General features: G+C 39.3%; 1 pseudogene; it reads right to left on the bottom strand.

Annotated features, from left to right (window-relative positions):
- Positions 1-12,805: 12,805 nt before the first annotated feature.
- On the bottom strand, positions 12,806-14,999 carry LOC100460949 (small ribosomal subunit protein uS2-like; annotated as a pseudogene).
- Positions 15,000-24,918: the final 9,919 nt, after the last annotated feature.

Below are 24,918 nucleotides of genomic sequence, written 5' to 3'. Positions count from 1 at the left end.
TCCAGAAAGGGAAAATGAGCTTCTCTGGCAAAGACAACAGTAGCTGCAAAGGAAATGAGGCCTGAGTCAATGCCGTTAGGTGCAGGTGGTTCTAGTGTTTTCCAAAGTGTGGTCCCCAGCATTCTAGCTGCTTCTGGATGATAATATGTATTATTCCAAAAAAAGTTGCAGAGGTCAAAAAGTTTGGAAAACACTGTATTAATCAAAGTCAAACAGGTTACCTTACTACAGGGCTTCTCAGGGCTGTCAGCATGCTGCTGTGGATTGCAAATTTCTATGAACAAGGATAGTATGCAAATTTCTATAAATTTCTTTTACCAATTTCATCTGAAGTACTTTGACCAAGCTCGTTTTTCTCCTAGGCATTTCTCAAGATGAGATGTATCATAGAATACACTTTGGAAATTTTAGAGCACACTGTAAACTAATCTTCCTTAGCTTTCTCTCTGCCTTCAAAGTCAAACATAGAAGCTCGGAATCCTATGTTATTTTATGGGAAACAGCACTTTCTAACTCTGGAAGATTGCTGGTACTTCTAGCATTTTGCACAGCTCCAGCTGAACAGAATGCTGAAACTCCTCTAAAGCAGGAACTGGGAGCTGGAGACTGAGATGGAGACAGCAAGAGGATGGGCTGAGGAGGAGGAGGGCTCTGTGGAGGGCAGCGGGGAAGAACAAGTAGCCATTTGAGTCGAGGGTTCCGGAGAATTTGGAATCTCAAATGCAATTTGGCAGCATCAGTTCCCAAGAGATCTGACCCAAAAGGGCCAGAACGACCTTGTGGTTCTCAGAAGCAAACCCTCAACCCTAGGAGTAGGGAAGCTGCAGGCTATTTCCAGAAAGAAGGGAGCAGCTCATCTGGACTGAGCCTGCAGCTGGACAGCAATACAGCAGGCCATTAGGGTGGAGAGATGAGGGCCAACTGGGATTCCATCTCTCTAACAGAAAACATTCTAAACTTGGGGGGGAAATCCTGGAAAGTTCAAAGTAAAATTTTCTAAAATGAAAAATTACTCCCGTAAAGATACTTTATCACAAAAAAAGTGCTTTCTGTTTTATAAACACCTTAAAAGAAATTATAGTGATAGTGGAAGCCAGATAGCAGATTTGGATGGACTTATCATAAATTTGTTCACTGAGATTCAACATTCATTCAAATAGAAGTCATGTCTGCAAAAAGAAGTATTTTTACATGATATTTTGAAGAAAGTTAAAGGGATGACAGTTGTTTTATTACCCAATACTAACGTAAGATTATTCATTTTTTAAGATCTAAGGGTATTGCACAGTCTAGAGATAAGTGGACATATAAATATAGTTGCTTGTATCAGTTCCTGCCTCGTGAAACTCCAACCAGCACTAGGCCCTAAATTTGCTCAAGATCTGAGCAAGAAAGCCTGGCAGCATATTGGAAACTCCATTCCCATAAGCATGTAGGGTCTGGAACTAGCCATGTTAACCTAAGTCTGGTGTCCAGGGTACCCATATTTCCAACCCTGAACTATGTCATTCCTGCTTTCTATCTTCCTCATGCATGCCTAATCTAGATTACAGAACTTCTTTCCCAATTTATGTTGTAGGATATACATCTTCCCTACATTCAAGCCCTCTTGACCAGGGTCTTGACAGTCACCCAAGTCCTTGTCAGCTGCTATCTTCCACACCTACTCTGACCCCTCCACCCCTGCTACCTGGTGGCTAGAGTCTTGCTTTCAACTGAACAGAATTTCACAGCCACTATTCTTCCACCATTTTACTTAAATTATCACCACTTAATGAAGATCCATGCCATGAGGCTTCACTAAGAAAATCTGACATTTTAAATATCAGCATTAATTGAATAGAGTGGAAGTTCATGCTAGCCCCTTGAACACTAGGTTTGAAGTGTTGACAATCCCCAGACATTCATCTTAGCCCTGCTTTGTGCCCAACTTTCTCCGCTTTCCCAATAATCTGCCCAGAATGAGGTCTCAAAATATCTTTTTTTAAAGTTAATGACTTGTTCTTTTCTAATGATTTTAATTTCTTTTTTGAAGTCTTCAAGTATATAAAGATTTTGTAGGCCAGGCGCGGTGGCTCACACCTGTAATCCCAGCACTTTGGGAGGCCAAGGGGGGTGGATCACTTGAGGTCAGGAGTTCGAGACCAGCCTGGCCAACATGGTGAAACCCCCTTTCTACTAAAAATACAAAAATTAGCTGGGTGTGGTGGCGGGCGCCTGTAATCCCAGCTACTTGGGAGGCTGAGGCAGGAGAATCACTTAAACCTGGGAGGTGGAGGTTGCAGTGAGCTGAGATCATGCCATTGCACTCCAGCCTGGGCAAGAAGAGCGAGACTCCATCTCAATAAAAAAAAGATTTTGTAATATCTAACTAACCAATACTTCTATTAATTGAAGTTCTTGAAATATAATCATGCTATTTGATATATCTGCTAACTCTCACTCATAGTAGATTATTTCCTTGTGTCTTTGTAAGTTTTTATCTTCTCTGCTTGCTGTATGGAATGTATGTGCAACTAGGGTGTAAGAGGTAACCCTCCAGAAAGATACTGCATTTGCCTCCACCAAGCACCCTGGAGGTTTACCAGCCTGACCTTGATTACTTTTTTCAGGTGAATTTCTCAGTGTGGGAGAGTTCCTGGGTTCTACAAGTGGTGTAAGTTCAAATGACAAATGAGGGCTTGTGGTTACGAATTTTAAGGCGATACTATTTTGGTCCATGTGGAGCATACATGAAAATCAAGCTTTCTTGTTGCCTTATGTGTTGGTAGACATATTTTTGTTAGCTAGCCCTTTTTTTGAGGTCACAACATTTTGAGAGGTCTAGCAGTATGTGGGAATCTAACCTGCCACTGGCCCAAGGTCTTGCATGGGAGAGTAAACTCAAGGCTCTAGGTTAACAAGACCAACAAACTCTTCAGGCAGCCATAACATCATCTTCCCCGGCACCACTTTTGTTTTCAATTCCTTCTTCATTTTTGGTGCATGGATATGTTTGATTTTACCCTGAGTTTCCAAATGATTTTTCTTAGTCCTTTTTGTTTTGTTTTGTTATTGAGAGAGAGTCTCGCTCTATCACCCAGGCTGGAGTGCAGTGGTACGAACTCAGCTCACTGCAACCTCCGCCTCCTGGGTTCAAACGATTCTCCTGCCTCAGCCTCCCGAGTAGTTGGGACTACAAGCACCCGCCACCACACCAGCTAATTTTTGTATTTTTAGTAGAGATGAGGTTTTGCCATGTTGGCCAGGCTGGTCTTGATCTCCTGACCTCAGGTGATCCACCTGCCTCAGCCTCCCAAAGTGCTGGGATTACAGGTGTGAGCCACTGCTCCAGGCCTTCCAAATTATTTACAATGGAGAATTTTTCAGGTTATTTAATCCACAGTTTTTCTATAAATAGAAATGCCAGTGTGTCTTTTTAATAATGAAAAGGTCAACTGTCAGTATAATTATATATTATTCAATATGTCTTTTACATAAACAAAAGTACCTTCAACAGAAATAATGCAAGACCTTACTAGTGAATATTTCAGAGAACATCTCACTGTAGTTTATACATTTACTGTAAAACAAAAGACCTGGATATATTTTCTGCTCTGTGAACTATTAATAATAAAATATAATTCATTTCCTATTGTCTTTTTCCATTTTCTTTGCATATTTACTACCACTCTTGTTTGGGCCATAAACTCATGTCAGGACTTACGAAATAGACTCTTAATTGATTTTCCTGTTTCCAGTCTTGCCCAACTCCAAATCATGCCACAGATAACCCTGAGGTTAATCGTGCTAAAATGCTACTCTTGTGGTAACATGTTTTCTACATATCAGATACTTCTGTGCACAACTTAAACATTTACTCATTATCCCCTTGCTCCCCTTGTTAATTCTTGCATTTGCTCATAATTTTCCTGTCATCTAGTTTTCCCTTCTACCTTCTGTCTGCCTTTCCAACTCCCACCTATTCTTAAAGGCTCTGCATAAATCCTCCATCTTGAAAAGATCTCTCACCTACCCCACTGGAAGCAATCTTGCACTCTTCAGCACACTTTTAGTGTCTAGTATCTGACACATACATTTAATATTTATCATAATGAATACAGAGAACCCCCAATTTTATAAACAGGATGTGTTCCAAAAGCATGTTTGTAAATTGGCTGCTTGAAATGCTAAATACCATTTCCCTCAGAAGTCCTATTATAAATGCTGCTTAAATTTTGGAGCTAACTCACAAAAGTCTATTCAGGCTTTGATGAAACAGAACCAAAGTACTAATCATACCAGTTCAAGAATCTGTGGATCAAACTTTATGCTGTCAAGGAAAGAACAAAAGGTTATAGTGAAGTATTCTCCCCTTTTGATAAGGCAATAATTTCTATGTTTGAGCAACTTTCTGCTTAATCTGACAAATGCTTACTAAACAATTACTTAGTGCCAATTACTGTTCTAGGTCCTGTAGAAATACAATGAACAGGAAGAACACATCCCTCGGCCTCATGGAAATCCTTTGTCACTACCCTTTCAGGTACACAATCTTCCGCCATCCCACTGTGTCTTTCTTCCAGTGCCCAAATCTTCTGACCTGGGGACTGGGTTGTTGGAAGTAGTACCATTCACCAAGGGTAGGAATTGTCAGGGAAAGAATGGTTTGGTGGGGTTTTGTTGTTTTGTGGGGGATGGAGGTGTCAATTGAAGTGGTTTCTGTTTTTCTTATATTTGCTTGTTGTGGGGTACAGGGGAGATGATGTGTCAGGGAGAAAAAACATGTATTCTATTTGGAACTTAAACTTTGGAATGGAAAACATCAGAGTGAGGCAGGTGTCAGGAGGAAAGTGGCTGTGGAGGAGTGCAGTGCCCAGGGGAACCCTGCGGAGGGCAGGGGAGAGCAAGCACCCTTATCATTGTCATCATCATCAGAAGCCACATCCAATGTACAAAAGTGGGGTGTGACCTGAAGGAAGCAGATTCCTCCTGCAGGACCCAGGAGACACCCCAAATACTGTGCTGGTATTCACCACTGAGAGACCCACAGACAGTTCACATCACAGGACTCTGTGCAGACAACCCCCATTACCAGCCCAGAGCCTGGCAGACTTGCTAGGTGGCTAGATCCAGAAGAGAGACAACAATCACTACAGCTTGGCTCTTGGGAAGCCACATCCATAGGAAAAGTGGGAGAGTACTACATCAAGGGAACATCCCATGAGACAAAAGAATCTGAACAACAGCATTCAGCCCTAGACCTTCCCTCTGACAGAGCCTACCCAAATGAGAAGGAACCAGAAAACCAACTCTGGTAATATGACAAAATAAAGTTATTTAACACCCACAGAAAATCACACTAGCTCACCAGCAATGGACCGAAACCAAGAAGAAATCCCTGATTTACCTGAAAAAGAACTCAGGAGGTTCGTTATTAAGCTAATCAGGGAGACAACAGAGAAAGGCGAAGCACGGTGCAAGGAAATCCAAAAAATGACACAAGAAGTGAAGGGAGAAATATTCAAGGAAATACATAACATAAATAAAAAACAATCAAACAGGCTCACGCCTGTAATCTTAGCACTTTGGGAGGCGGGCGGATCGCCTGAGGTCAGGAGTTTGAGACCAGCCTGACCAACATGGTGAAACTCCGTCTCTACTAAAAAAAAAATACAAAAATTAGCCAGGCAAGGTGGTGTGCACCTGTAATCCCAGCTACTTGGGGGGCTGAGGCAGGAGAATTGCTTGAACCTGGGTGGTAGATGTTGCAGTGAGCTGAGATCGTACAACTGCACTCCAGCCTGGGTGACAGAGCGAGACTGTCTTTAAAAAAAAAAAAAAAAAAAAAAAGAAATGCAAAATGCTTTGGAAAATCTCAGCAATAGAATTGAACAAGTAGAAGAAAGAAATTCAGAGCTCAAGGACAAGGACTTCGAATTAACCCAATCCAACAAAGACAAAGAAAAAAGAATAAGAAAATATGAACAAAGCCTCCAAGAAGTCTGGGATTATGTTAAGCGACAAAACCTAAGGATAATCAGTGTTCTTGAGAAGAAGAGAAATCTGAAAGTTTGGAAAACATATTTGGAGGAATAATAGAGGAAAACTTCCCCAGCCTTGATAGAGACCTAGACACCCAAATACAAGAAGCACAAAGAACATCTGAGAAATTCATCGCAAAAAGATCATCACCTAAGTACATTGTCATCAGGTTACCTAAAGTTAAGATGAAGGAAAGAATCTTAAGAGCTGTGACACAAAAGCACCAGGTACCCTATCAGGTTAACAGCAGTTTCTCAGCAGAAACTACAAGCTAGAAGAGAATGGGGCCCTATCTTCAGCCTCCTCAAACAAAACAATTATCAGCCAAGAATTTTGTATCCAGCAAAACTAAGCTTCATGCACGAAGGAAAGATAGTCTTTTTCAGACAAATGCTGAGAGAATTCACCACCACCAAGCCACCACTACAAGAACTGCTAAAAGGAGCTCTAAATCTTGAAAGAAATCCTAGAAACACATCAGAACAGAATCTCTTTAAAGCATAAATCTCACAGGACCTATAAAATAAAAATACAATTTAAAAAACTTTGGAATGTTTGGAGGTCACTAGGTAGAGGATATGTAGTGTGAACAAATGTAAAGGAATCCTGTCCTAGAGTTGGTGGGGTGAAGTAACCTGGACCAGAGCTACAGCCTTGGGGTGATCAGTGTACCAAGGTAATCTTTCTCATCATGGGTATGAATAAGATCACTTTTGTAACTGTGGGTTGCTTGAAGATTTACATTTTGAAAAGTGCTGAATTCACTATATAGCCTTGTACCTTATTTTGGTTTTTCCTTGCAGCCATTTTATAACTGCAACTAGTTTGTTCCCTTAGGGCAAGAAACTTTCCAATCCAGTTTTATACCCCATAAAGACTTGCACACTATATGGATTCAATAAATATTCGCCGATTGTTCCACTGTGTCAGTGTTACATTCTGAGACACATCAATAATTTCCCTAGGGTTAATAAAAGTAATTGTAAACAGTTGGATAGTCTGATGTACCACAGGTTAGCTAAATATAGCAATAATAGCTATCACATTTGCTAAAATAACAGCTAAGCTGCTGTATACAATTTGGGATTAAAGACTCATTAAATAATAACACAATTCTTTCCAGCCAAACTACCTTACTTTTTATTCTAAGCCAGGCATTGAATATTCCAGCTCTCATGTTTCTGGTGACTCCATTTATCTTGTCTGTTAAGACCTTATTGCCATATTCTACCTTAACCTCTCTAAAGTCCCCTCTTTGAAGGTCTTCCCAAATGCCCTGGCCTAGGTTGTCATTGCCACCCAGTATACAATACTCTATTTCCTTAATTTTATCTATCTAACCCATCTTCCCAACCGGATCTAGCAGGAATCTCTTAAACCTTCTAGTATCCCCTTGACTAGCACAATGTGGTAAAATAATAGGTATTCCATAACTCATTATTGTTGATGATGATTGAAGGATAGGCACCAAGTAAGTCCCAGGATCACGGACTGTTAGTGTTGGAAGGAAACTTTGGGACTTCAATGATCTGAGCTTAACAGCTGATAGACATTGTATGTTTGTCCTCAAATTGACCACATAGGCTAATCAAAGGTTCCCAATCAGGAGTCCCAAGACAGCTGCTGAAATGAGGTCCTCCAGTGATGAAGCTGGTCAGAAAAACTAGCCTAATCCAATGTTATTTTGAAAATGAAGAAACATAGTTCCAAAGAGCTGCAATTATTTTTCCTAGGTCACATGACTGGTTAGTGATAGAGTCTAGAAACCTAGTTTACTGACCTCTACCTTGAAGATCCTTACACAACACCAAAGTATCTGGAGACTGATACTTCAGCCATATTAACTGTATAAAGGACATATGTACTTGACAACTTTTCCTTTCTGCTTTCAGTAATGATATTTTGAGTTCAAAATCCTTTCGATAATTAAACTAGACAGTGACTGGATAAACATTGTTCTTTGGGTTAACCAAAATAACTTTGTACTTAAAAATAATTTTTATGGTTATCACCACTGAGGCTTAACTACAAATAAAGTGAAGTAAAAGAAAGCTTCCAAAATCAAATTGCTTCCACAATTCTATCCTTGCTATGACCTCCAACAAGGACAAAGATGCTGTGAACTACTAAATCCTCCAAAATAGTTCTTTAATGTAGGTATGTCTTCTTTGATTTTGTAAAATTATCATGCTTCATTTTGTTTTGAACATTCTAGAAAGAATTCAATTGTCTTAATATATAAGATGCCTTTTAAATGGAGTATGCTATGATACCCTCTCAAAAAGAGAGTTTATTAAGTAATTGAGCATACTTAGCTTTCATTGCATCCTCACGAAGTTCTGGTAATGGGAATAATCACTGCCAAAATAAAAAGCTATTTATTTCAGATCTATTCATGCTTTTAAGATTTTGGGGGTACTATCTCAATTTTTTAAATGACATTTAATATATGAATTAGCTTTATTGCTCTCTGCTTTCCCCCATCTTTTAACTAACAAAAAAATATGAATTTTAATTTTTAGACAATTTATTCAGCCTTGCTATTGTTGTATCTCCAGGGACTAAATTTACATTTTGAAAAAATACCATGATGTGCAAATGTGCATACCCTATTCAGCCAACATATCATAGATACTGTATAGTAACATCTGGGAATATTAAACTTTGCCTTTACTGGCAACCCAATTGGCATCTTGAATTTACAGTGCAGATGTTTTATACTGATGTGTTTTGGAAATCTTTGAAGTATTCTCAAGACAGTATTCTGAGGTTTCTGCAGTGGTCCACTTGAGCCTTTTGAAGTTCCCTATACAATAGGATACATACATAGATTTTCCAAAACATGTTTTAGTGGGAAAAGAAGAAAAGTTCAAGTTGGCAGTATAATAAGCTTCCCTGAGTTGTCTGAACCGAATTCCTTTTTGGCACTATTGTTTTGGCAGTCAGTAAGCTTTATGAGACCAGTCTGATAAAACCGTTCCTCTTCCCAGACTGCTTTGTAGATGCTAAATCATTTTAATGCCTCATATTTATGAAGCACTCATATTTCTAAAGTACAGATATAAAATTTTAAATTTACCTCTGAGCATCTGATATTTCAGCTGTGCCTTATCCAAGGGTGATGCCCCACAATGGTGGTCACTGCCTGTGTGTGAGGAAATGCTAATGAGCCCAATGTGAAATGATGAGTCCTTCCACAGTGTTCGCCCTGATCACTGTGCTTTCATTCACAGCCTCAGCCACTTCTGACGGTGCTTGCTCCTGTTTGCACCACTAGCTCCTCCACTGGAGCACAGTGTGGCTTTTTAAAAAGACCTGCCTCAGCCATCTGTTGCTGGTGGTTGCCAGTGGTCCACTACTGTGCTGCAGGCTTACAACATGGATTTCAGAACATTTCTAAAGCACAGTTTATATCTCCCCTATTTCAGTGTGGTGTCATTAGCACATAGAAAGCACATAGCTCTGGAGACAACACATGTTCCTGGATGTAACTCCCAGCTCCATCACTTACTAGCTGTAAATCTTTGGACAAAATCTCTTTGACTCTCAGTTTTCCTTCTCCTCTGGTGGAGTGGCGATACCTTCCCAATTAGACCATGGTGAGGATGAAATACAACCATGGGTGTAGAACACTTTTCATATATCAGACCTCTGTTACGGTGTGCAGTTGCCACTCTGAACTCCCTTGATTAGCCAAATGTTAAAATGCACACTGCTTCAATTCTTTTTTAATGCAAAATACACATAACATAAAATTTGTCATTTTCATCATTTTTAAGTGGTCAGTGTCATTAAACACATTCACATTTTTGTGTTACCATCACCACCATCACTTTTTCATCATTCCACACTGAAACCTGGGGCCCGTTAAACACTGATTCCCCATTCCTCCCTTGTCCCAGCCCCTGGTAACTACCATTCTAGTTTCTGTCTTTATGAATGTGACTATTCTTAGGTATGTCGTTTAAGTGGAATCATATAATATTTTTCCTTTCTCTTCAATTCTTGTAAGTTAGCTACGATTCAGGAATTATTGATTACCTTGCCTTGGCATTAAAACATTGCCAAATATATAATGTATTCAAGCTGTTAGTGTTTATGTGTGTATGTACTTACTATCCTTCTAATGGGATATTAGATGGCAGGATGATGATGGTGGTGGTGGTGGTGTATCCTTCCACTGTTACCTCCCCAGCATTCTCCTTTGCATCCTATGGAGCAATAATTTCACTGTTAGCAAAATCTTCTCATCCTCTGTCTCTTCACAAGATCTGCCTCACCTCTTGCCTATGGAGAACTTAAGAACACTCTACATCCCCAGCAAGCTACTGCAGCCCTCTGGAGTGGAGGCTATTCATTTTGCATCTCCCATATTCAGTGGGCCCAGAGGCAATATTGGCATTCTCTTAGTATTTCTGTTTTTAAATGCATTACTTTTTTATCTTTATGCAAAAACCCTTCATCCTTTAGGTCTCTTGTAAACTGAGATTAGCTAATAAAAGTTGCTAAGGCATTGGATGTGGGGTATGAGAAAAAGAGTGATGTGAATGATGATGTCCAGGTTTTAGGCTTTGGAAGGATGGAGTTACTACTGACTAAAATGGAACTGAAAAGGTGGTTTGAAGTAGAAGGAATACCTGGAGCTATGTTAGGACATGTTAAATTTGAAATACTCAGATGCTCATCAGATAGCCAATGGGAGATGGCAACTAGGCAGCCTAGGGGTCAGGAAAGAGGTAAAGGAATTTGAAATTCATCAGCCTCTAGATGGTAAAGTCGTGAAGTTGAATGAGATAATGTAGGGAATAAGTGTAGACAGGAAAGAGGAGAGAGCCAAGAATGGACACACCAACATTTCCAGGTCAGCCAAAGGAAACTGAAAAGAAAAGGCCAGAAAAGTGGGAGGAAATGCAAGCTAGAACGGTATCCTGGAAGACAGGAAAAGAAAGTTTTTGAAGGAAGAAGGTCATCAATTGTCGAATGTTGCTGACAGGTCAAGAAAAATGAGGACTGAAAAATGTCCATTGGGTATGGAAATCCGGATGTCACTGATGACCTTAAAAAGGCAGTTTTAGTGCAGTGGTGGGAGTGAAAACCTGCCTTAAGTGGGTCCACGAGAGACTTATGGAGAGATATTGGATACAGCTAGTATAAACAACTAATTTAAAGAGTTTTGCAGGAAAGGGACAGAGAAAAAAGTGTGCTTCTTGGAGGAGGAGGGAGGGCCATGAGAGGTTTTCTCAGATGGGAGGAATAGCAGCAGCATGATTGTATGCTGATGGGAATGGGGTCACAGAGAGGAGGAAGAGCTGCCCCAGCAGCAGCCTTGCATTGAAGGGCATGACACCAGCATTCAGGCAAAGGAATTGGCCTTTGCTAGGAGCATGGCGGTTTGTCCATAACTAATGTAAGAAAAGGTAGTGCATGTGGGCACAGATACTGGTAGATAAGTAGAAATGCCAGGGAGAGCTCATGAAAGTTCTCTTGTAATATCTCCAAGTGTCTTGGTGAAGCAAAATCATCAGCTGGCAGTGATGAAGGCTAAGGAAGTGATGGAAGTTTGAGAAGAGAGAAGGTACAAAATATTCTAGTCACTTAGAGCAGTAGAACTCAAGAGATATTCCGCAGACCAGTGTTTTTTTTTTGTGCAAATTATTTGTTATCTGTCCATGAAAAGATGAGTTCAGAAATTAAGAATATGCATTTAGAAGGTTCTGTAGCAACTGGACAGAGTAAAATTAGAGACTCATATTTTTATGTCTATCTTTATTTCATTTTTGTTGTAGCCCATTTTTGTTGTAATTTACCAAAGTATTATACCAAGATGGATTTAAAATTATAAGAAGCTGGTCTCTCTCACTATGGATAATTTGAGAAATGCTGGTTTAAAGATGGAGCTAAGCAAATATAGGATAATTTCTGGGAAGCATTAAAGGCCCAGTAGATGTTAGTACTCTTAAATTTGAAATAGTCAACATAGTCATTTTTGTCTTGTCTTATTCAATGGCACAGATCAATTTTTATTAGGAGAGTGGGATTTAAGCAAGGTTTTAGTTTCTCCAGGTGAGTATGGTAAAGGGAGAAAGGACAAGGCTGTCAGAGTATATAGCAAGGATTCGGTTATGACAGTGGTTTCCAACCCTTTTGGCACCAGGGACTGGTTTCTTGAAAGACAATTTTTCCAGAACAGGGCATGGGGGTGGGTGGGGGAGACAATTTTTCCAGCAGGGAGAGCTGGGGAGGGGGAAGGGAGGTAGGGAGGATGGGCGTGGTGGTTTCGGGATGAAGCTGTTCCACCTCAGATCATCAGGCATTAGTTAGATTCTCATAAGAAGCACCATAACCTAGATTCTTTGCACATGCAGTTCACAATAGGGTTCCAGCTCCTATGAGAATCTAATGCTGCTGCAGATTTGACAGGAGGCAGAGCTCAGGCAGTAGTGCTGGCTTACCTCCTGCTGTGTGGCCCGGTACCATCTGGGGCCCAAGGGCTGGGGACCCCTGAGTTATAAAGAACGATATTATTTGCCAAAACTCAACAAATGTAAACTTAAGATTTGTGCATCCCTTCATAAGTACATTTTACATCAAAAGAAGAAAACTATAAACAAATATTGAACCTGATATGCATGCTGAAATATTTAGGGGGAATATAGGGAATCTGTGATTTACTTTGAAATATATTTATTTATTTTTATCTTTTATTTAGAAACTGATGTTTATTTTCCATCAGCATTATTTCCATGTTGCTTAAGTGCCTATGCAAGAACAGCTTAAGAGCTTAAGACCATTCAGTGGTTGCTTCTACCCATTCAGTGGCTGGAGCAGTGGGAGCTGCACACCAGCCTCCAGTGGCAGGCTAAGCACTCCAGGCTTCAGTAGGGAACTGCTGAGTAAGCACAGAGGACACCTGCATGCATTCAGACAAGTCTGCACCCTCAGACTGAGTAGCGGAGAACTTAGGAGCTGGCATAGTCCTTTCACCCTGAAATTCCTCCTTGGTCACAGCGTTTTCAGCAGCAGCCTGGTCTTTTTCCATCTCTTCAGGATCTCTGCAGAAGTAGAGATCAGGCATGACATCCCACAGATGTTTGTGGGAAATGGTGCCAGGCATGTGCAGGACTTTCTGGGCCAGCATCCACCACGTCAAACCCCCTGAGTGAGCTCCCTTGTTGTTGCATGGGATGACAACGTCCACATAGTGCAGAGGAGAATCTGTGTGACACAGAGCAATGGTAGGTAGGTTAACATAAGATGTCTCTGTGAGGGGCTAGTGGTCAGCCCTGGGATCAGTAACCACCAGAAGCCGTGGCTCCTGGAAGGCCGCCTGGATCTGGTTAGTGAATGTTCTAGGAGTGAAGTAGCCAGCAACAAGAGTGGCTCCAGTGACAGCAGCAAATATCAGCGTGGCTTTCTGGCCAGTTTTCCTGGAGGATATGACACTGACATCAGCAGGGTTTTCAATGGCAACAATGGCATGAGCTGCCAGCAGAAACTTCTCCCAGGTCATCTTCTGATTTAGGATGTAGATGCCATCACTTTTCATATAGATGTACTGTTCCATTTGGAAGTCAAGGTTGGTGCCACCTAAGTGGGTTCCTGCTGAAAGGAACTTGAGGACATCCTCCTCCTTCATTGGCAGGACATCAAAGGCTCTGGATATTGTGAACGTTTTCCTTTAAGTTATGAAGGGAATCCAGAACAACACAGTATGGATCCCTCTGTGGGTAGCGCAGAAAGGCAAAATATATTTATAAGATGATGAATTGGGTTGGGTGCAGTGGCTCACATCTGTAATCCCAGCACTTCCAGAGACCTAGGCAGGCAGATTGCTTGAGCTCAGGAGTTTGAGACCAACCTGAGCAACCTGGTGAAACCCTGTCTCTACAAAAAAAAATAATTAGCTTGGTGTGGTGGTGTGCACCTGTAGTTCCAGCTATTCGGGAGGCTGAGGTGGGAGGATTGCTTGAGCCTGAGAGGCGGAGGTTGCAGTGAGCTGAGATCGCACCCAGAACTGTACTCCAGCCTGGGTAACAGCATGAGTGAGTCCATCTCAAAAGAAAAAAAAAAAAAAAATTGATGGATGGATAGAGAAATGGCTACATGAATAAATATATAATAAAGCTTAATGGCTGAATTTAAGTGATGGATATATGGGTAGTCACTATAAAATCTTTCCATTTTGCTGTTTGAAAATTCTTATAACAAATATCAGGGGAAAAAAATGCCTTGAATTTTTTGTGACCATTTTATCTTCTCAGCCAGATTATTAGCTCCGAAGAGCAAAGGCAGCTATATCTGGAAGGTTATCTAGTTGTATTTCTTATTTCACAGATGAGGTAACTAAGTCCTGAAGATACTAAATGACTTTATCAAGATCAGGTGGCAGCCGGGTGCGGTGGCTCACGCCTGTAATCCTAGCACTTTGGGAGGCCAAGGCAGGTGGATCGTTTGAGTCCAGGAGTTTGAGACCAGCCTGGACAACAAGGCAAAACCCTGTCTCTACAAGAAATACAAAAATTAGCTGGGCATGGTGGCACTCGCCTGTAGTCCCAGCTACTTGAGAGGCTGAAGTGGGAAGATTACTTGACCTAGGGGGAGCGGAGGTTGTAGTGAGCAAGATCACGCCATTGCACTCCAGCCTGGGCAACAGAGCAAGACCCTATCTCAAACAAACAAACGAACAACTGCAGATGGAAAGTTAGGGGCATATTTGATTCCATACTTTGTTTTTTCTCATTACACTAGGGACAACTGAAGCCCATAACTCAGGCCTAGAAGATCCATGGAAGGGCTTCTGGAATGCCCATAAAACCCCAAATTCTGAATGTAAAACTTAAGTATATGTTCAAAGATACATTTTCTTTTCTTTCTTTTCTTTTTTTTTTTTTTTTTTACAGCGGTACTTTTATTTTTTCTTACACAATGACGTGTTGCTGGAGCCTAAAGATGCATTTTCTAAGGAGAAAAGTCATAGCTTTCAAAAGATCCTTAAGTGGTCTATGACTCAAAAGGAGTTCCTGTCTCTAAAAAGTTACTAGGATTAACTTTATTTCCATCAAATTCCTCCTTGAAAATAGTGAGCACAGTGTTAAGACATTCAGGAAATATTTTTAAACTGATAATATTTATTGATAATCCGTGTTAAGCTAATATTTTTAACTGATTAGTGATAATGGTATTCAAAAAAGCTTTTTGGAGTTCCAAGACAGATTGTAAGAACGTGTAATGTGAGACACTCAAGCCCTTTAGAGTTTTTAATTATTTTTTATCTTGTCTCACACAAAGCTGTGGTGACCCACATGAAGCTGGCTAAGTTCTGAAAACATATTTATCTTTTTATTTTTTACTTCCTTGACATTTGGAGATCACTGTGTTCCTTAGCAAAATCCATCCAGAGCTTTTCCTTCTTAATTTCCAAGCAAAATAGTTTATTGTAACACCTTCAGGTTCAGGCTATAAGTTATTCTGCCTTGAGTATGCACTTAGCAAGGGGTTGCCTCCAAGTATAGAGTTAGGCCTGTGAGCTTTAACCTCATCCTCTGCTCTACCATTAGTTACAGGAAAGCCAACTCTCTGAGCATTAGCTTTTTTTAACCTATAGACTAAATTTAATATCTCCTGAGATATCCCACAAGGTTTTGTTAGCATAAGTAAATTGATATTTTTAAAATAGCTTGTAGAATATGATACAGAACTTAAAAATATGGTGTTACATTTGGTCAAGGAAAAATATATATGTCTTGTTTGTATTCTTTAAGAAACCAAACACTAAATTATGGAAGAAATAAATAATTTGGCAGAATTTCTTCCAACATTCAGGGAAAATATTCCATATCTCATAGAAGGGTCACTTTCCCGAGTGACCCTTCCATCTACATGTGCCTGAGTTTGCCATCCCTCTATTTTTATTTCTCAACTCAGTCAATGCCTAACATTTGTTATATCACAAAAGCATATAAACATGAATTTTCAGGTTTCTCCTGAATCTCCCAGAGATAAACTGAATAGATACATCAGCACAGCTAAAACAAGACTGTCTGTAAATCTGCTCGGGCTGTCAAAAGAAGAAGAGAAGAAGAATTGTGCAGGAAGTAAAAGAGTCAATGAGACAAATTAAAGGAAATAAAGAATTCTGGTGTGGATTGAACTGACAAGCTCAAGAACAAAATGATAAAGACCTTTAATCACGTCAGAAAGTCTATAAAGCTATGTAAGTACAAGAACTAGCGAATGTTAATAATAAACCTTATCCTATTACATAAGAGACAAAATGAACTGCCAAAACTCCAGAAAGGTCAGATCTATCATATATTGTATCTGTATTGAATGCTCACATTGAAAACTAATTGGAAGTCTAATGAATAACTTGCTTTGCTAAGAAAGAATGATCTGTTAATGCATCAGATGATTTAAAATTTAGAAGACTCTTGGAACCCTATGATTGCCACAAGATCATGCCTGAATTAGCCTGCTGTGGGATGACATACAAGGAACAAATGAGCTGTCCCAGTGGAGGCCACGCTAGATTAGGCAAACAGCTGGTCAACTAGTGAGAGAGCCCTAGCTGAGATCAGAAAAACCATACAGTCAAGGCCCGCCAAAATCAGTAAAACTGCCCAGCCAACACAGAGTTCAGTCCCTCCATAAAGAATATCCTTGAAGAGGTGGGATGAGGTGGGAGCAAGGGGAAAATGGGAAGACCAGTGAAGAGGCTACTGCAGTATGCTATGCTAATAGCTCCCAAACTACGGGATCAATGTTAACATCACTAAAAGAGAGATAACAGGCCAGGAGCAGTGGCTTATGCCTGTAATCCTAGCACTTTGGAAAGCTGACGCAGGTGGATCACTTTAGGTCAGGAGTTCAAAACCAGTCTGGCCAACATGGTGAAAACCCGTCTCTACTGAAAATACAAAAAAATTAGCCAGGCATGGTGGGAGGCACCTGTATTCCCAGCTACGTGTGAGGCTGAGACAAAAGAATTGCCTGAAACCAGGAGGTGGAGGTTGCAGTGAGCTGAGATCACGCTACTGCACTCCAGCCTGGGCAACAGAGTGAGACTCCGTCTCAAAAAAAAAAAAAATAGAGAGAGAAAACAGGCATTATTTGCCTCCTGATGTGATGCATAGGGAATACACAATACCGCTTAGGGAGTAGTCTTCCCTCAAATAGAACCTGCTCTGATTAAGCATCCATATCTAACTACAAATTTGCAAGAAATATAGGGGACAGAAAACATATTAAACAATGACGGGGGTTGCAATCACATAATCTGGGATATGGAATACCCTACAGGACAAATTAGCTGGTGTCTTCAACAAATAAAGGGTAAATATAAGGAGGGGGGAATCTAGACTAAAAAATATTCTATAGACAAATTGGCTTTAAAATACATATTTATGAAGCAATCAGGGGAATTTAGACAATGACCGGATATCTAACAATATCAGGGAATTATTAGTTTTTTTATAAAAGATGTGATAATGGTATTGCGGTTACTTTTTTTGAGTTCTTATAGAAATGCATACTGAAATACTTATGAAAGAAAAGATATATTTGGATTTTCTCCTAAATAATGCACATGGGAGTGGGGAAGTGAGTGGGGTACAATATGAACAAAATAAGATTAGAGGTGAATTGGTAATTATTGAAGCTGGTTGATGGGTACGTGGGGGTTCATTATATTTTTCTCTCTACTTTTGTGTATCTTTGAATTTTTCCATCAAAAATGTTTTAAAAGTATGGAAGAATATCATTTATATACAACATATGACAGGAAGAGGTTCATAGATACCGCTCTTCCTCATCATTGACAATTAAGCTCTGCTATTGCAAAAAGGCTTTCTCCTTTTGCAGACATGTCCTCTGGAAACTCTCCAATGATATTATTAGTGCGATGATCCCCCTGGGCTAGAGAGTGGCTCAAACCAATATAAGAATGAAATTAGATTCAACAATCCTACTTGTGGGAATTTACCGAAAAGATTCAAAATCAGTGTGTCCAAGAGATGTCTGCACTCACATGTTCACTGCAGCACTATTGACGTAGCCAAGTTATAAAACCAAGCTCATCAACAGATGAATAGATAAAGAACACTTGGTACATATACATAATGGAGTACTATTCAGACTTAGAAAGAATTTCTGTCATGTGCAACAACACAGATGAAATTGGAAGACATGCTAAGTGAAATAAGCCAGACACAGAAAGGCAAATACCACATGTTCTCACTTATATGTGGAATTTAAAACATTCAAACTTATAGAAGCAGAGAGTAGAATGGTGGTTGCCAGAGGCTGGCGTGTGGAAGAAATGGGGAGATAACGGTCAATGAGTACAAATCCTCAATTAGGAGGATTAAGGGGTTTTTTTAGCTCTATGGGTACAGCATGGTGAATATAGTTAATAATAATGTATTGTACATTCCAAAATCACTAGGAGTGCATTTCAAGTGTTCTCGCCACATAAAATGATAGGTATTTGAGGTGATAAATATGTTAATTAGCTTGATTTAATTATTCTACGTTATATTCATTAATCATGAAATCATTTTGTACCCCCATAAAATATATACAATTATAACTTAGCAATTTGCAATCAAAATTTTTTAATTAAAAAAAATTTTTAAAGATTAAAATGAAAGCATTGTAGCGACACGTATGTACAATGTGTGCTATCCACTACAGTATTTATTTTAGTGTACAAATACATATTGTGTATTTTATACATAGTCACTGAATTACTTTATTATCCTTTTAAAATTAGACTTATAAAATTACCCAGATTTTTTATTATTAAAATAAAATGTTCGTGACCAAAAAACCTAAACAGTACAGAAGATGAGGAAAAGGCAAAAAGTAAAAGTTCTTCCTCTGAACACCCAGTGAGTCTCAGTCTCAGTGGTGTGGAATCACTTAATTAACACATTCTTGAGTATCCTTTCAGAAATGTTCAATGCATAATTGTGTGTGTGCTGGAAAAGTTGTTTTTAAGGAATATTGATTAAGCACAAGGGTGACCTGGCTTTTGGTTAATTTTATTGTAAATAATTATTAGTTAATATATAATACATCTTTGTTTTGCAGAAATACTTTTATATTCACAAAGAAGGCATACAGCTTAATCATAGCCCTTTTGTCATATGATTATCCATATCATTATAATATAGTTATTTATGTTTGTATTGATCATTTGAAAATATAACTGAATTTTTCACCCTAATATAAAAAAGATACATTAAAATGAAAACACATTAATGACTTACCATTGTTTCTTTCTTTAAACCGTTCAAATTGAAATTGTTTAATAGATTTTCCTTTGGGGCTATTATGTTGCTGTCTCACATCAACAAAGTAATACAAAATTTTAGGGTATGAAAAGAAAACAAGATTGGTATCTTGCTTATTCTTACATTATCTGCCTGAATTAAAAATTAAAATAAAAATGGTAGATATATGCAATAAATTTTCAAAATATATTAAAATTATGAGGGTATTTCTTTTATATTACCTTTCTGTATGTTTTAACGTTCATATTTAAAAAGTTGTAAGATTTGCAGCAATAAAACAGAAACGATTCATTCTTTAAAAAAATTAACCACTAATTTTCCACAGAACTACATGATTAAAGATGGCTTTCAAATGAACATTGACTACGAGTGTTTTTCTTTCTATTTAATTTTTTTTTTTACCACATTTCAAGATTCATCTAAGGCTTGAGTTATCCATTACCAAGTTATTTTTTAATGCTTCCCCATTGGCACGTGCTTATTTTGTTTGTGTTCTTCCAGTGATTACTGATTCTTCAAATTACTGAAAAAGAGAAGAAGGAGAAGAAAGGCAACTCTTACCTTGGTGACATGCAGAGCTGGTTTCAAGGGTGCATGATGTGCACAGTCACAGAGTCCCACGGTCAGAAGTGTCTCATGGTTGGTTTAATGCTCTGCAGTCGCCATCTTGAAATTCATAATCATGTTATCTTAAACTTGTATTTTGTAAGTGAAGCCTGAAAAAACAATGGCGTTTGTGCATGAACGATATGCACAATATGTTTGTATAGTGTTCCTTGCCACCTCATTTTCATACATCCTTCTGATGTTCCATGAGCAGAGAATTCCAGTGGACCCAGCATGGGAGATCAGCAAGACAGAAGGAAATAGATAAACATTTTATGGGAGCCACTGGCTTCCACACAGTGTTGGTAGAACAGGCATGTATCAAAAAGTGGAATAAAAAACAGTTGTTAGGTTTTTTGCATCATTTCCAGTGTTCTGGTAAGAACAAAATACATATGCATGCACAAACTACAAAATACAAATTATATTATATCAGTGGTTCTAAATACAGTTTTGCATTTAAAACTGGCATTCCATAATATAAAGATGAATGGTTTTAAAAAATTATGCCAATAATTTAAATTTTTAATTTTTCTTCACTTAGACCAGCATTAAATAAAAAACAACACCATGACAAGTCAAGAGAAAGACTGTGGAAGCAAGAAGAAAGCTTTATATTTAAGTACCTTTGATGGCACTTTTCCCCAGATTTCAAAACAAGGGCCCTGTGTTTTCATTTTGCACGGGGCCTCACAAATACTGTAACCAGTACTGGTTACACATTCTTTGTCTTCCCCCAGAATCCTCCTGCAGGAAGCATCTGTCTTCTATTCTAAAGTCATTAGTTCACCCTTGCAGCTGAGTTTGGGCTGGAGAAAGGACATCTTTATTTTGGCAAATGGCAGAAGAACTGGCAAACAGAAATAGCAAAAGGAATAGACATGTTTCCTGAAATCTAGTATGGTAAAATGCTTAGGCTCTTACAGATTAGGTTTTCTTTGCTTCACTGTGGTTTACAGCTGTGGATTTTTCACACTGAAGGGCAGCTGTCAAATAAATATTTCTCCTTCATCACTTCTTTACACTCAAGACTTCTCAGTATCAGTACCATCTTACTATGAATTTCATTTTATCTTAGAGCTACTAGAAACGACTTAAGACCAACAAAAAGCTATGTTATTAATTTTTATTTTGTGCTTTTTGTCATTTTCTCTATGAACCATTTTCAGATTGTTTCAACAAATATTTTTGGAGAGCCAGCTTTATGAGGACCACTGTGCTAGACACTGGGGACACCCAGTGAAAGAGTCCCCACCTGCCAGGGGTTTAGGTCTAATCATCCTCCAGAGGGAATAAATGGGGCCAAAATGTGATGGTGAGGGCTGGTTCATGTGGAAAGTTCTTTGGGTTTTGTTTTTTTTCTTCACACAAAGTGAACTCTATTCTTTGTGGTACATAAATCACTTCCTAATAGTGAGGTAAGTCCATTAAGTTAACTTAGAGCACCACTGGTTATATTATTGCTGCAGGAAATGGCAAGTCAGGATTGCAACTGACTCATTTTAGAGGAAGAAATGCCCCTTTGAAAAAAACTATTGTCCTTTGGAGTTGAAATTTCTTTCCCTGATTTTTAAAGCCAAGTACAGAAAGGTTGTTTAGGAGAATGAGACTAAAATAAAACTCCCTAAGTCCCAAATCTGTGATTCAGAGTAACTCCACTGACAATGATCAAAATCATTCCTCAAGTCGTGGCAGGCTGCTCTTATCCTTCCAGAGTCCATTTATCCATAAGTCTCTGAGGCCCTTTGTTTTCAACATTCACTTGCTCTTCTTCATTCCTAACACCTACATTAAGAGTGATCAATTGTGATGTGCTTCTGACACCAGGTTCTTGAGAGTGGTGCTTTTGGCTTTATTAGAAAACTCCTCCTGAAAATGGTTTAATGTATATTTTAAATTATGTATTTAACACGGAAAGACAAACTTTTTGAGACTTGTTTTCATGAAATTCTCATGGATACTTTACTCTCAATAGTTCCCAGTTACATCATATTTGTCTATTCCCCAACATTTATTCTTTCCCTCTTCCTTGCAATAATACTGATTTTCAGCTGGGCAACCTGGAATAAAGCCCACCAGAACAAATTTAGCCACCTGGAATAAAGACATTTCCCAGCTTCTCCACCAGCTAGGTATGGCCACATGACTAAGCTTTATATAATATCCCTCTCTGTTGGCAGAAATGCACATGTAATAGCTGGAACTTTAGCAGCCACTTTGGACTATGAGATGGAACATCAAAGACAGGAAAACAAAAAGACAGAAGTTTGAATCCCCGATGATTTCAAGGACTGTCTACTTCTAGACTTTTTTTTTTTTTTTGAGACAGTCTTGCTCTGTCACCCAAACTGGGGTGCAGTGGCATGATCTCAGCTTACTGCAACCTCTGTCTCCAGGGTTCAAGCAATTCTCCTGCCTCAGCCTCCTGAGTAGCTGGGACCACAAGCATGCGCCACCACACTTGGCTAATTTTGTATTTTTAGTAGAGACAACATGGGGTTTCACTATGCTGGCCAGGCTGGTCTCGAACTCCTGACCTCAGGTGATCTGACCACATCGGCCTCCCGAAATGCTGGGATTATAGGCTGAGTCACCACACCCGGCTGACTTATAGACTTTTAGATGAAAGAAAAGTGCAACTCCATCTTGTTAAAGCCACTATATTACTTTTTGTGTCTCTGTTACTTGCAGCTAAACCTAATTCTAACTGATAACTTATTATAGATTCCTTGTTCATTCTGCCTAGATGAATGCAGTCTTTTTTTTCTTTTTCTTTGAGACGGAGTCTTGCTCTGTCCCCCAGGCTGGAGTGCAGTGGGGCGATCTTGGCTCACTGCAAGCTCTGCCTCCCGAGTTCACGCCATTCTCCTGCCTCAGCCTCCCGAGTAGCTGGGACTACAGGCGCCCGCCACCACGCCGGGCTAATTTTTTGTATTTTTAGTAGAGACGGAGTTTCACCGTGTTAGCCAGGATAGTCTCGATCTCCTCACCTTGTGATCCGCCCATCTTGGCCTCCCAAAGTGCTGGGATTACAGGCATGAGCCACCGCGCCCGGCCGGTGAATGCAGTCTTAATACTTATTCTTTTTTCTCTACCTTGAAATTTATTGCTCCTTTGGCTACAGAATCCTTAAGGAATATTATGTTTTTCACAGTTCAGTTAATTCGTCTTTGTTATAAAAATGACTTAAACAATATAAGAGCAACAAATATTAAAGTAATAGCTGTAAATAGCAGTTATTGGTTTTCTGTCAATGCATATTCTAATTCTGCTAAGACTTTGAGTTTGGCTTATCTAGAGCACTCAGCACTGAGCCCACCTCTGGATTGGTTTCTGGTCCTACCCATTTCACCAGCTTCCACAAATCGATGTTTAATTAGCAAAATTAATTAATTAATTAATTAAATTGAATTAAGGAACAGAGCATCTGACTACCACCTCAAACCTGTATCAAGTCTGATGAGAGCATCATGTCTCCTTCTAAGTGGAACATGGGAGAGCATGTCCTGAGATGACATTAAGGAATTGCTAGAATGGGGGAGCCAGGAGATGATGCTGAAGTTATAACCTGAAGACTACTGGTGCCCTTCCAATCCAAAGGACAAGGTGAGAACTCGATGGACAAATGAGTTATAGAGTCACCAGCAGAGAGAGTCTCAGAGGGATGGGGGAAAACCAGACTGGGTCTACAAAAACAGTTTAGGACTTAGTCCAGCAGCAGAGTAGCACTGGTGGGGAGGGGGCATTACCAAGTGCCTTGCAGATACAAGTGAGAAGGATGTTCCAATGGCCTAAAAATTAAAAAGAAGACCTAAGATCATGAGCAAATTACTACAAATATGAGAAGAACATGCTGGCTGAAATAAAAATAAAGTACCTAAATAGATAACTACATAAAAATAAAAGTTTTGAAGAAAGTTATGGACAAAATTACCATGCTTTAATTGGTGTAACTTTTTAATTTGAATTTTTGGGTACCTAGATGGATGAGATGACATTAATACCAAGTGATGGTGACCAACATAAGGTCTACTGTCCATTTTAAACTACTCAGTTTCCCTGCACAGAACTATTTCCATCATGAAAATCCTGATGCATAAATAACATTCACTTTAACTCGAAGTAAAAAAGACCAGGAGTGTTGGAAATTAAATTAGTAATTGAAGAGAACCACTCCCAAACAATCTCAGAATATACTCATTTGAATTACTGGGCACTTTAGTTCCTAAGAGAGCAATAGTAAAATATATCAGCCAGTGGCAATAAATATCAAGAATTTAGCAAGAAAACTAAAACAATAGACTGTGACTGAACTCCAGTGAGCCTCAGATAAAGTCTTCACTTTCCCACTCTCTTTAATGAGGTGGGTTGGAAAAAGATTTCTCATCCCTGAGAGTTGAAGCCAGTTTAGCCACGGAGCTCCCTGTTCTTTCCTCTTTGGTCTTTTCCTTATTTGAAAAGGGTTTTCACAATGGGGTTGGGTGGCTCACCAAGAATGGGAGCATCTGAGCTCCCAGGAAGAAGGACTGGAATGCAGGAGCTGGCCCAGTCTATCAGACATCTGGAGCTATACAGTCTGATTTGACAGCTGTTTCAGAGTGTACAGAGAGCTAAGCAGGCATTATTCCCAATCTCATTTCCTTCTTTACTTTGAGGCTAGGTACCTGTGATGCCTTTGACACCATGGCAGACGGAGTAACAAACTCTGACTTACTAACAGGAAACATAAAAAGTATTTACTGAATATTATCTATATGCTTGGTACTCAATGGATACAAAATAATAGATATGAGTTCTGCCCTATCCTTATGAGGAAGTTGGCAAAACAAGGAACAAACACATATAATGATCTCTTCATGTATCGCTGACCTCTCTTAGACTGTAAGCGCTGTGAGAGTAGGGTCTGTATTCATCATATTACAACTGCTCATAATAACCCAGTTCCTGCCCACTCAATAAATACCCGAAAACGAATAAACATGAGCCATTGAAGTAA

Source organism: Pongo abelii, chromosome 11 (assembly GCF_028885655.2).
Source record: "Pongo abelii isolate AG06213 chromosome 11, NHGRI_mPonAbe1-v2.0_pri, whole genome shotgun sequence".
Classification (NCBI taxonomy): Eukaryota; Metazoa; Chordata; class Mammalia; order Primates; family Hominidae; genus Pongo; species Pongo abelii.
This window is presented reverse-complemented; position numbering and strand designations above follow the sequence as displayed.